At 36.7% G+C, this 14,173-nt stretch overlaps 1 pseudogene; it reads left to right on the forward strand.

Moving 5' to 3' along the window:
* The first annotated feature begins 8,811 nt into the window (after positions 1 to 8,811).
* LOC123956058 lies at positions 8,812 to 13,656 on the forward strand (annotated as a pseudogene).
* The last annotated feature ends 517 nt before the right edge of the window (positions 13,657 to 14,173 follow it).

Below are 14,173 nucleotides of genomic sequence, written 5' to 3' on the forward strand. Positions count from 1 at the left end.
AACGTGAGACAGGAATCTATCAGAATCCTAGAGGAGAACATAGGCAGTAACCTCTTCGATATCAGCCACAGCAACTTCTTTCAAGATATGTCTCCAAAGGCCAAGGAAACAAAAGCAAAAATGAACTTTTGGGACTTCATCAAGATCAAAAGCTTCTGCACAGCAAAGGAAACAGTCAACAAAACAAAGAGGCAACCCACGGAATGGGAGAAGATATTTGCAAATGACAGTACAGACAAAAGGTTGATATCCAGGATCTATAAAGAACTTCTCAAACTCAACACACACAAAACAGATAATCATATCAAAAAATGGGCAGAAGATATGAACAGACACTTCTCCAATGAAGACATACAAATGGCTATCAGACACATGAAAAAATGTTCATCATCACTAGCCATCAGGGAGATTCAAATTAAAACAACATTGAGATACCACCTAACACCAGTTAGAATGGCCAAAATTAGCAAGACAGGAAACAACGTGTGTTGGAGAGGATGTGGAGAAAGGGGAACCCTCTTACACTGTTGGTGGGAATGCAAGTTAGTGCAGCCACTTTGGAGAACAGTGTGGAGATTCCTGAAGAAATTAAAAATAGAGCTTCCCTATGACCCTGCAATTGCACTGCTGGGTATTTACCCCAAAGATACAGATGTAGTGAAAAGAAGGGCCATTTGTACCCCAATGTTTATTGCAGCAATGGCTACGGTCGCCAAACTGTGGAAAGGACCAAGACGCCCTTCAACGGATGAATGGATAAGGAAGATGTGGTCCATATACACAATGGAGTATTATGCCTCCATCAGAAAGGACGAATACTCAACTTTTGTAGCAACATGGACGGGACTGGAAGAAATTATGCTGAGCGAAATAAGTCAAGCAGAGAGAGTCAAGTATCATATGGTCTCACTTATTTGTGGAGCATAATAAATGACATGGAGGACATGGGGAGATGGAGAGGAGAGGGAGTTGAGGGAAACTGGAAGGGGAGATTAACCATGAGAGACTATGGACTCTGAAAAACAACCAGAGGGTTATGAAGGGGCGGCAGGGGGGTGGGGGGGGTGGGAGGTTGAGGAACCAGGTGGTGGGTAATAGGGAGGGCACGTACTGCATGGAACACTGGGTGTGATGCCAAAACAATGAACACTGTTATGCTGTAAATAAACAAATAAATATATATAGAAAAATAAGAAAAGTATATGCCTTATAGAGAGGGAAGAATTCATCAGACAGGAGAGTGGAACAGAGTGAAGAAATAGGGAACCAGCCTAAGTCTTTGGTTCTATTTGTTCTGAGGTCCAGATGTGTTCTGTTTTTAGTCTTATAATAAAATCCTGTACCATTACATCGAATTTCCACTTTTGAGTTTAAGCTAGTTTGAATGGACTTCTAGTACTTCTAATCAGAGAGCATGGGGGAGGACACTGGGCACTTTCTACAATCTATGGCCCTTTGGAGATTGTAGTAGGTCACTCACTCTGAGCCCTGACCTTGTAAAAAGAAGAAATTTTATAAGGGCAGAAATGACCTTGCTCTAAGAAGATCACAGTTACTTCTTCAGTTCTGTAAGTTCTGTAAGTAAACAAAACAAAACAAAAACAAGGGAGAAGAATTGGCTATACCTTCACATATATAAGATTTTAAAAAAATTTCTGCTTCCAGAGGAGGAGAGTCAGTTTAATAAAGAATTTTTTGGAAGCAAAATCACCTGAACATAATATTAATTTGGCATAAAGTCTCTGTCTCTTGGAACATCTTGCAAGGTTCTTGGCACTGGAGGTGGCCTTTCTCTCATAAATTCCCACCTGACTTGCTTTTCCATCTGGCAATGGCTGTTTTAGGGGACAGGACTCCATAGTCCTAGTGAGAAGGCTCAGACAACTTTTTCTTAGCCCTAATTTATTTGATTAGCTCCAGAAGTAGAATAAAAATTTTATATAATCAGTATTTTTTTTATAATCAGTATTTTAAGTTAATTCTTAACTTTTATTCATTTCCAGCCCAAAGGTTTTCTTAAAGTTTCTCTTTTGAGGAAAGGGACAAGCAGAAATGGCAATGGTCACCATGGTCAGGCCTTCCCTGTTTCCACTATGCCCAGCACTACAGAGATAAGCATTCTTGCAAAAGGCAGCTTCCAGAACTTCTCCATACCCCACCTGCTGTTATCTGCACTGATCAAATGAAGTGTGATGACACCTTCACTTCCTAAAGCTTCAGGACAGAAGTCACCTGACATCTTGTCTAGGTGCCTCGGTCTGCGTTAATTTTGCCCAGCCCAGCACTAGCATAGGAACTTTAACCTTTCAGATCAGCCACTGAAAAGTATTATTAGAGAATGAGAGAAAGAGCAAAAACGAAAGAGTTTTAAAAGAGAAAGAAAAAATAAATTTCCTGGGTAGGCCATTTTTAACAGTTTCCTTATAAAGAGCTTAAATGTTCTTATTTACATGTTTTATAAGACTTAGAGGAAGAGATGAGGGGCATTTATTGATTTTTCATGAGCCCACCACTTTATCCAGGGTCTTCTAAATTGCCTTTGACAGTGGTCTCAGAAAAATGGTCACTAAAGATGATTTTGTGTCAGTTGTGACAAGTTTTGGCTTTCTGATTTCTCCTCTTGAGTCTTCAAATCACACTGGAACTAAAATAACTGTATTAGTACAGTAGTTCCTCTGAGCTATGTTAGGAACTAATCTTAATTTTTCTATTTTTGTCTTGAGGATTCACTTTTTCATTAATTTATTAAGTTCTTATCATATAACAGACACTTCTGCATGCTGGGAAAAAAGCAGTAAACAAAGGTAAGCACTACCTTTGTTTGCAAAATGCTTAAATTCTGGAAGAGACAGGCCAACAGGTATATAATAAGAGATAGATATAAAGTGTTTTCACAAACTTGTAATTGACCAAAGTGATCAAGTGGCTCCGTGGTTAAACTAGGTTGGCGTTCTGGGCATCCTGCTCAGAACAGGTAGCATAAAGACTTTGGGTAAGAACTTTCAGGCAGAGGAAACAGCTAGTGCAAGGTACTAGAGCAGAAAGAACTGGTTGTGTTCAAGGAACAGTAAGAAGCCTGGAGCACAGTGGTGAGAAAGAAGTATGAAGCCAAATGAGTCAGACAGATAGGTAGGGCCCAGGTTGTATATAGTATTTTACCAATCAGGGGAAGGAATTTACATTTTATTCTGGTACAATGGGAATTGTCTGGGAAGTTTTAAATAGAGAAATAATATAATCTGACTAATGTTATATTTTTTTAAAAATTGCTCTTATTCTTTGGCAGGTGGATGGTAGAGAAGCAAGCATTGGAATGTATAAACCAGTTAGGAGGCTCTTTGGTATTTTGCCAATAGGTAACGATGGCTTGGGCTATGATATTTCTGGGAACCATGGAATGTATCTATGAGATCTAGGTATGCCTTTGAAGTTGAATTGATAGGATTTATCAGTGCATTATAAGGGTGTATATTTGTGTGTTTGAGTATGTGTGTGCATGCACACATATGTGAGAACATGCATACTTTGGGATGAATACAATTAAGAAATGAGCAAAGAGGGCGCCTGGGTGGCTCAGTGGGTTAAGCCGCTGCCTTCGGCTCAGGTCATGATCCCAGGGTGCTGGGATCGAGTCCCGCATCAGGCTCTCTGCTCAGCAGGGAACCTGCTTCCCTCTCTCTCTCTCTCTGTCTGCCTCTCTGCCTACTTGTGATCTCTCTCTCTGTCAAATAAATAAATAAAATCTTTAAAAAAAATGAGCAAAGATAATCCATGGTCTTTTAACCTGAGCAGTTGAGAGAGTGGTGGCATCATTTGCCAATATGGGGAAGAAACAAGTTTAGTGGAGTTAGGTGGAAAGGAATCAAGATTTTTGTTTGGGACATGTCTGTTATGTATCTAAGTAGGAGGGAAAAAAAGCAAGCATGGGATTATAGGAGAGAAAAGTGTGGGATTCATCAGGATAGAGATGGTATTCCAAACCATTAAACTAGAGAAGGTAACTTAGGGACAAATATTAAAAAAAAAAAAAAAAGGGGGCACCTGGGTGGCTCAGTGGGTTAAGCCTCTGCCTTCGGCTCAGGTCATGATCTCAGGGTCCTGGGATCGAGCCCCACATCGGGCTCTCTGCTCCGCGGGGAGCCTGCTTCTCCCTCTCTCTCTGCCTGCCTCTCTGCCTACTTGTGATCTCTGTCTCTGTCAAATAAATAAAAAAGATAAATAAAATAAAGAGTCTAAGAATGAGCACTGGGAACTCTGACATTTAGAAGTCAAGCGGAGGTGACTTGAGATTTCCCAGAGGAGGCAGAGAAGTGAGTCAGAAAACCAGGAGACACCAACATCACAACATTCATAAAAAGGAAGTGTATAAAAAAATATTTCCAAAACTGGGGCACCCAAGTGGCTCAGTTGGTTAAGTGGCTGCCTTCAGCTCAGGTCATGATCCTGGACCCTGGGATTGAGTCCCGAGTCAGGCTCCCAGATCAGTGGGGAGCCTGCTTCTCCCTCTGCCTGCTGCTCCCCCTGCTTGTACTCTCTCATTCTCACTCTATCTCAAATAAATAAATAAAATCTTAAAAAATTTCCAAAACTTCAGAAGTCAAGCAAATATAAAGAGAAGTTAGTATTGTATGGAGTTAGGGTCATTAAAGACCTTGACATCAAAAAGAAAAAAAAACAAGTCCTCAAGAAATATTGGAGACAAAAGCCCTTATTTTGCGCATTCTCATTTGTTTCACAGAGTATAGTTAAAGTAGAGTTTAGAGGGAGCTTATAGACTTAAAAACACATTATTAGAAAAAGAAAAAAATAGCTAAAAGTAATTAACTGAGCATCCATTTAAACAATTTGGAGAAAGGAACAAAAACAAGCCTGAAGAAAGCAGAAGGAAATTATAGAAGAGCATAAATTGAAGAAATAGCAACCTGCACCAGAAAGAATAAAGAAGGGTAAAAGTTGTTCTTTGGAAAGGCTAAAGGAGTTGACAAACTTTTAGCGAGACTGAACCAGGAAAAACAGAAACAAATTAGCAACATTAGAAATGAAAAGAATAATATTGTTATAGATATACTGAAACACCAGAAAGATAATGAAGGTATTTTCCATGCCTTTATGTCATAAACTTGAAAATTTAGATGAAATAAAAAAATTTATAGACAGTAAAAGTAGAAAAGAATTTTCTGGCAATTATTGAAGAAATCACATAATTGAAAACTAATGCAAAAATAAAACTTTATAGATAATGAAATAATGAAAATTGTCTCACTGAGCTTAGGAACAAGGCAAGGATACCCACTTTTACTGCTTTTAATTATAATTATGTTTGGTCTCATTTAGTATAGTAGTGAAAGAAACAACCATTATTGAGGGTTGGGATGGAAGAAGCTAAACTTTCATAATTGCAGATTAAGTGATTGTTTATATAGAAATTCCCAAATAATCACTAATGAATTATGACAAACAATAAGGGAATTTAGTAGAGTTGTGGGTACAAGGTCAGTAGTCACAAATCAACTGTATTTCTGAAAGCCAGAAGCAAACAGAAGCTGCCATAGGGAATATTAAAAATTTACAAAAAACAACAGAGACACTGACAGATATTGGCAATACTCCATCCAGCCAGGGCAGAAGTAGCAGGTATAGAATAATGCATTTCAAGTCTTAAAAACTTGAAATGGCGCTTTGAGCTAGTGGGGCTACTGTTTGCAAAACCAAGGAAGGTAATAAAGACTGCATCGAGCCTAGAGTCATAGCACTTGGGTGGACTTCTCTGGAAAGGGACTACATCATGAGGAGCTCATTTTTAATTTTCTTAAAATTATCTAGGGAAGGTTCCTGATTCTACTAGAGTTGTCAATCTAAAGCCCCCTACCTCCCTGCCACCACTTTCCTACTGATCATATCAGATTCATTAAAATGCTTTTATTGTAAGGTGAAACACTCCATTTTATGCACTAATAAGAGTAATGAATGCTAATTAAACAATGAGACAGTGTTTTACTTTCAAAGTTAGAATGGTGTTTACTACGGAAAGACTCCTTTTAGACTTATTTGATCATAGACTGTTAAAAAAATCACTCTTGTACATACCTAAAACTGAAAATTAGAATTAATGAAAATAAGAATTGCTATAACTTCTTCATATTTGGAGGCTAACTCTTTTGTACCACTTTTTAACTTAGCAAAATCCTCCATATTTTTGCACATATTATAGCTTATTCCATTAAGAGCATTATAGCATTTCTTAAAAACTTGGGAGTTTTTCTTCCAAGTTACTAACTTACAACTTTTGAATCTGATGTTTTTCTCTTTGACGAATTTATAGTTTTATTTTATCTTCACTGAATCATGCATTACTGGATGTTAAAAAGCTTCTGTTCAAAATCAGTATCAAATTGCTGACAAACTGATGTTTTCTATCTTAATGATAGTTTCACATGATTAATAGGTATATCAGTCAAACCAGCCCCTGAATGTTTTGAAATGCCTTTCATTGATTTTGAAGACTTTTATACTTTGTTATGCCTTTAGCTATATTGCTTGGCATATGGTAGCAACTGTATAGTGTTCTTCTGAATGTATGATTATATATGTTACTATGACCAAGTTTGCATACGCATGCAAAGACGATGGCAACTTGTAATGGCTTTCACATGGTCTGCACAAGGATAAACTTCACTGGTTTCAGTGATGTTAAAATGTGAAAAACTTCATCTTGCAATTAGTACAATTAATACAATTACTTCTGCTGTTCTGGCTTCCTTTGCATAGGAAGAGTTCCACATGAAACAATATATTTATTCCTTTATGATGATAGTATTGCCTTATTTGCCAAGCATGTATTGGCGAGCTTATGTTACAAAAATACATAACAGAGCAGAATGTGCTAACTTTTCCAGCTTTCCTTATAGCGAAGGTATTGCCACATAGTAGTTCTGTCCAGTGAGATGTAAATGGATTTTTGCTAGGGTTTTCTGGGAAAGTTTTTGTAGTCCAAAGTAATATATGAACCTGGTACAACACTTACTCCACTTACCTGGCTTTGAACATGGCCATGTTGTCTGGAACTGAAGTGGTATCTCACAGTCAACCATGGGATAACACATACATGAATGAGGGCCAATATAATATGGTGGAACATAGCAATAATACACTGGATTAAGGGTAGTTTCAGTGAACAGAGAAGTAACTCCAGCAACTGCCCATCTCTTGATTTTCATATAAAAAAAAGCAACTCTTATTTGTTTAAGCCTCTATTAATTGGAATATCTGTTATCTGCAGCTACTCATTTTGCTAATACATCTTGCTATTTCACATGATCAAATGACTAGGTTTCTGCCTTGCTTTCCACTCTAAAATATAATTATGGGCTGTGCCCTTTTTCTCCTTCTTCCTAGGATCTGTTCTTCCTAAAATACTATTATTGATCCTCTTTTTTAGGAGGTTTTCCCATAGCAGCTTGCTATTCTTAGACACTCCAGGTCTTACCTGCCCTACTTATCCAAATCCTAAACATTGACTTCCAACTCAGTTCTCTATCACATTGATCTATTCATCTGATTAGAAGCATTGGGATTAACCGTTTCCAGAGTAGTTCTATGTCTGTTAACTTCATTGCATATTGTTTACTTACTTACAAGGAATGATCTCTGGTGAAATTTATTTCAACTGACCAACACCAATATGTACAGTCCTTTTAACCTTCTCTGGGATTTTAGTGGAGAGTCTGGGATGCAATATGGAAAAAAAATCCTTTAGGTAGGGTTGAGATATAAGTCTTTAAGGTAGGGCACTTGGGTGGTTATTTCCAGGGCAAGCACTGAAAGCAGAGGAGATCAAGTTTCTGTTATAGGCAAAATAAATTTCATTGCCTTTAAGTCTGAGCAGATCAGTATTCATGGTAGCATTCATTGTTGTTTCATGACCTAGGGACCTTGGTGTATAACTCTTCCAGTCAAAGCCCTCAGGCAGTAAGTAAAGGTGCAGTGGTAAGTGCTTACATTTGCTGACTAAAATTGAAAATTTGCAGATTTAAATTTAATTTCATAGAAATTATGTTAAACTATCTATCCCAGTTTCCTGACTAAGAAAATCAAAATTCCTTTGATGTTTTACAAGTTCTAGCAGTTTTGGAGTGGAGTCTTTTGGGTTTTCCACATATAGTATCATATCATCTGCGAAGAGTGATAGTTTGACTTCTTCTTTACCAATTTGGATGCCTTTAATTTCTTTTTGTTGTCTGATTGCTGAGGCTAGGACTTCTAGTACTATGTTGAATAGCAGTGGTGATAATGGACATCCCTGCCGTGTTCCTGACCTTAACGGAAAAGCTTTCAGTTTTTCTCCATTGAGAATGATATTTGCGGTGGGTTTTTCATAGATGGCTTTGATAATATTGAGGTATGTGCCCTCTATCCCCACACTTTGAAGAGTTTTGATCAGGAAGGGATGCTGTACTTTGTCAAATGCTTTTTCAGCATCTATTGGGAGTATCATATGGTTCTTGTTCTTTCTTTTATTAATGTGTTCTATCACATTGATTGATTTGCGGATGTTGAACCAACCCTGCAGCCCTGGAATAAATCCCACTTGATCGTGGTGAATAATCCTTTTAATGTACTGTTGAATCCTATTGGCTAGTATTTTGGCGAGAATTTTTGCATCTGTGTTCATCAAGGATATTGGTCTGTAGTTCTCTTTTTTGGTGGGATCCTTGTCTGGTTTTGGGATCAAGGTGATGCTGGCCTCATAAAATGAGTTTGGAAGTTTTCCTTCCGTTTCTATTTTTTGGAACATTTTAAAAATCTTTTTCTTTCAATGAAGAGAAAAAATTGAGAAGATAATCTAATCCTGAGGATTATTTCATTATTTACGTTTATATATAAATAGATCTAGATCATAGAGGGTAATAATAATAATATTTTAAGAACTTTAATTTCCCTGCAAACTTTTAAAGACCAGAAACAAAATGGAAAAATAATAATAAGTTTGGAAGACTACCTGAATTTGCCAATGTGAAAAGGCTTTGGGTTACTAGAGTATCTGAAAAATGCATATATATTTAAGGTGTTAAGAGTCTTGGTCTTTAAAAGTTTGTAGAGAAATTAAAGTTTTTAAAAAATGTAAATAATAAAATAATCCTCAGGATTAGATTATCTTCTCAATTTTTTTCTCTTCCTTGAAAGAAAAAGATTTTTAAAACATCAAAGGAATTTTGATTTTCTTAGGAAACTGGAATAGATAGTTCAACATAATTTCTATGAAATTAAATTTATTTGAATATATTATTATTTTAATAATGTTGGGCAATAATTTATTAACTTTTTTTCTTTATAAAGAGAGAAAAAGAATCTTCAGTTTAAGAAAGACAATCCAGGTAGAAGTCTGCTTTTCTTTTTTTTTAAATTTTTTTTTTATTTTTTTTAATTTTTATTTATTTGACAGACAGCGAACACAAGTAGGCAGAGAAGCAGGCAGAGAGAGGGAGGAAGCAGGCTCCTTGCTGAGCAGAGAGCCCGATGCGGGGCTCAATCCCAGGACCCTGGGATCATGACCTGAGCTGAAGGCAGAGGCTTTAACCCACTGAGCCACCCAGGCACCCCAGAAGTCTGCTTTTCAAGGCAGCTTTGCCCCAGAAGAGATCCTTTTAGCCTTTGAAGCAAATCCTGTGTGACAATGTTGGATTATTCTAAGAGAATAACCAAAGGGGGATTGTTTTGAGAAGTAAATACAAAGATCCTCCCACCCAAATTTACTGTCAGAATTTACTGACATTTGATTGAAAGAGAGTTGAATTTTTAGAAATAAGTGCCCTCATTTTCTAGGGCTCTACCTCCTTTCCTTATTTAGTTATCCAGCAAAGCAACTTTGCAATGGTGGAAGTAGAATAGTCTTATTAATGTCTTAATATCAGAGATATATTGATCTACTTTATTGCATAATGAAAATGTATTTTGTCAATAGTCATCTTCTTGACAATGTAAATTAGGTATCTTTCTGTGTGTGTGTGTGTGTGTGTGTTTGGTATATAAGTTTGGTCCTTCAAGCTGATGGCTTGATGTTTTAATATCTGACTTAATAATAGCTGACTTACTAATTTATGGGAATTGAATATTCATGGTACAATTCTTACAAAGTTTATTCATAATAAATGTGGGCTCAAGATATTCTTTCCATATGGGTCATTTCTCATGAATGCTATTTGAACTAAAAGACAAACGGTCTACTTTTTAAATTTATCATTACAACATAGTAATGTTAAATAAAAAAGATATGGTTTATGCCTAAGGAAATTATACTTAAATAGCAAACTGGAAAATCATAAGGAAATATTTTAAACTAGGTTTAAGGACTTATTTCCACTCTTCATTTTAATTTGCCCCTCAATATTAGTTTGCTGGAATTTGATTATACATGTAATTGAAAAATGAAATTTTATTAATATAAAGTTAAATTGGAAAGGAGTCTTTCCAGTTCCGTAAATGACTTCACAAAGTGTACATTGTATTGTACCCCAACTATTACATTTTCTGGGAAGTGTTCTAGTAGAACAGAAATAGATTGTAGCTGGCTTTACCACTTCTCTACCAAAGGGGACTAGCAGACTAGATATCTTGTCTCTTGTTTATGTAATGATCAGAAAAGTAAATGAGTGTAAGTTATTTAGATACCTCCATCCTTTTTCTTAAAAAAGCAGTTCTATAGAATTCATTGAGAGGTTGTAGATCAATGATCATAATCAATAATGAATAGAGGTATAGAGACAGTGCTCCTACTTGTTTTGTACTCTTTATATACAAAAGATAACACATTGGTCTATATTTGTGACTGCCAAGTTGCTTACTCATCTTTGCAAATCCTTAAAATTTCCCCTATATTTTATGGATATTTTAAGTTTTTTCTTCCTGGTTGTTTAGTGCTATGCTCTCTATTTTTAAACACTTGAAAAATCACACCAGACATTAAAAATGCTATAAAATTTTCTTAATCATGATCTGATGAGTAAGTATAAATGCTTATAAATTCTCAGAGTTAATTCCACAGAAAGTTTCTATGGATGAGCTTAAACTACAGGTTATCCCATATTTAAAAAAGAAAATCTGTGTCTCCAAATTTCAGCCTACAAAAAGCCTTACTTTTTGGACTAATGAGTCTCAAACTTCCTTTGTATAGCCCTTATAAGAATTTTGAAAAAACCATATATTCACAAACATAGGTTGTCATTTAAGATGTAACTTTCATGGAGGAGAGCAAGATGGTGGAGGAGTAGGAGACCTAAATTTCATCTGGTCATAGGAATTCAGCTAGGTAGTTATCAAATCATTCCGAACTCCTACAAACAAATAAAAACCACAATGAGATACCACCTCTCATCAGTCTGAATGGCTAAAATTAACAAGTCAGGAAACGACAGATGTTAACAAGGATGTGGAGAAAGGGGAACCTTCCTGCACTGTTGGTGGGAATGCAAGCTGGTGCAACCACTCTGGAAAACAGTATGAAGGTTCCTCAAAAAGTTGAAACTGGAGCTACCTTATGACCAGCAATTACACTACTGGTTACTTACCCTAGAGATACAAATGTAGTGATCCAAAGGGCATGTACACCTGAATGTTTATAGCAGCAATGTCCACAATAGCCAAATTATGGAAAGAGCCTACATGTCTGTCAACAGATGAATGGATAAAGATGATGTGGTACACACACACACACACACACACACACACACACAGGAATATAAAGCAGCTATCAAAAAAGTGAAATCTCACCATTTTCAATGATGTGGATGGAACTAGAAGGTATTATGCTAAGTGAAATAAGTCAATCAGAGAAAGGCAATTACCATATGATCTCACAGATATGTGGAATTTGAGAAAAAAGTCAGAGGATCAGAGGGGAAGAGAGGAAAAAATGAAACATGATGAAACCAAGGAGGGAGACAAACCATAAGAGACTCTTAATCTTGCAAAACAAACTCAGGGTTGCTAGTGTGGATGGGATTGGGAGGGATGGGTTGGCTGGGTAATGGACATTGGGGAGGGATGTGCTTGGTGAGTGATGTAATTGTGTTAGACTGGTGAATCACAGACATGTACCCCTGAAACAAATAATACAATATATGTTAAAAAAAATATAAAAAAAGATGTAGCTATCACTATCCAAAGCAATGTATGCATTTAATGCAAACCTTATTTTCATAAGGTATGAAAATACCACCAGCATTTTTCACAGAACTAGAACAAACAATCCTAAAATTTGTATGTAATCACAAAAGACCCCAAATAGCCAAAGCAGTCATGCAAAAGAAAAGCAAAGCTAGAGGCATCACAGTTCCTGACTTCAAGTTATATTACAAAGCTGTAGTAATTAAAACAGTATAGCACTGGCACAAAAATAGATATATAGATCAATAGAACAGAATAGAAAATCAAGAAGTATACCTGCAATTATATGGTTAACTAATCTTTGATAAAGCAGGAAAGAATATCCAATGGGCAATAGATAATCTTCTCAACAAACTGTGTTGGGAAAACCAGAGAGCAACACACAAAAGAATGAAACTGGACTGCTTTCTTACACCATACATAAAAATAAATTCAAAATGGACTAAAGACCTAAATATGAGATGTGAAATCATAACAATCCTAGAAGAGAGCACAGATATTTATTTCTCTGACACTGGCTGTAGTAACTTTTTTCTAGATAGTTTCTGAGGCAAGGGAAACAAAAGCAAAAATAAACTATTGGGACTACATCAAAATAAAAAGCTTCTGCACAGTGAGGGAAAAGAGGAACCAGCATAATACATTTTAGGCTGATCAAGTGTTTGAAAAAAATATAAGAGAACCATTTGCTTGGGGTACCTGGATGGCTAGTAGGTAGAGCATGGAACTCTTGATCTCTGGGTCATGAGTTTGAGCCCCGAGTTGGGTGTAGAATTTACTTAAAAAAAAAAAAAAAACAACAACAACAACAAAACTCTTTCATGGCACCTCTGAGATAGTAGGCTGCTTTAGGATGAAGCCAAACATTTCTTTCCCAACTACTGCCTGCCAGAAACTCATTGATATGGTCGATGAACACTAACTTGTACCTTTCATGCAAAGCCTATGGCCACAGAAGTTGCTGCTGATGTTATGGGTGAAGAATGGAAGGGTTATATGGTCTGAATCAGTGGTGACAATGACAAACAAGGCTTCCCCATGAAGCTGGGAGTCTTGATCCATGGCTGTGTCCACCTGCTGTTGAGTAAGGTACATTCCTGCTACAGACCAAGGAGGACTGGAGAAAGAAAACACAAATCTGTTGCAGTTGCATTGTGAATGCTGATCTCAGGGTTCTCAACTTGGTCATTGTAAAAAAAAAAAAAAAAAAGAAGGCTCTTCCTGGACTCATTGGTACTACTGTGCCTCATTGCCTGGGGCTCAAAAAAGGTAGCATAATCCACAAACTTTTCAGTCTCTCTAATAAAACTTATATCTGCCAGTATGTTGTGAGAAAGCCCCTAAACAAAGCAGGTAAGAACCCTAGAACTAAAGTGCCCAAGATTCAGTGTCTTGTTCCTCCAACACAAGCATCAGCATATTTCTCTGAAGAGACTGCATACTAAGACAAAGAAGAAGTTGCAGAATATGCTAAACTTTTGGCCAAAAGAATGAAGGAGAGGAAAGAAAGATACCAGGAATAGAATGTCAAGAGACAAAGGCTGTCCTTTCTGAGAGCTTCTACCTCTAAGTCTGAGTCCAGCCAAATGAGATTTTCTAAGAGTAATAAATACGATCAGACATAAAAAAATATACTTAAGTTGTGTTATGAATATAATATTTATATTACATATAATTTTAATAATTATATATATGACAGTTGAAACTCTGGAAATGGATTTTTTTTTAAATTTTTATTTTTTATTAACATATAATGTATTATTAGCCCAGGGGTACAGGTCTGTGAATTTCCAGGTTTATACACTTCACAGCACTCACCATAGCACATATCCTCACCAATGTCCATAACCCAACCACCCTCTCCCTCCCCCCCGCCCCCCCCAGCAACTCTCTGTTTGTTGGTTTGTGAGATTAAGAGTCTCTTATGGTGCCTCCCTCCTGATCCCATCTTGTTTCATTTTTTCCTTCCCTACCTCTCAGACCCCCCCACATTGCCTCTCAGAGTCTTCAT

Source organism: Meles meles, chromosome 14 (assembly GCF_922984935.1).
Source record: "Meles meles chromosome 14, mMelMel3.1 paternal haplotype, whole genome shotgun sequence".
NCBI lineage: Eukaryota > Metazoa > Chordata > Mammalia > Carnivora > Mustelidae > Meles > Meles meles.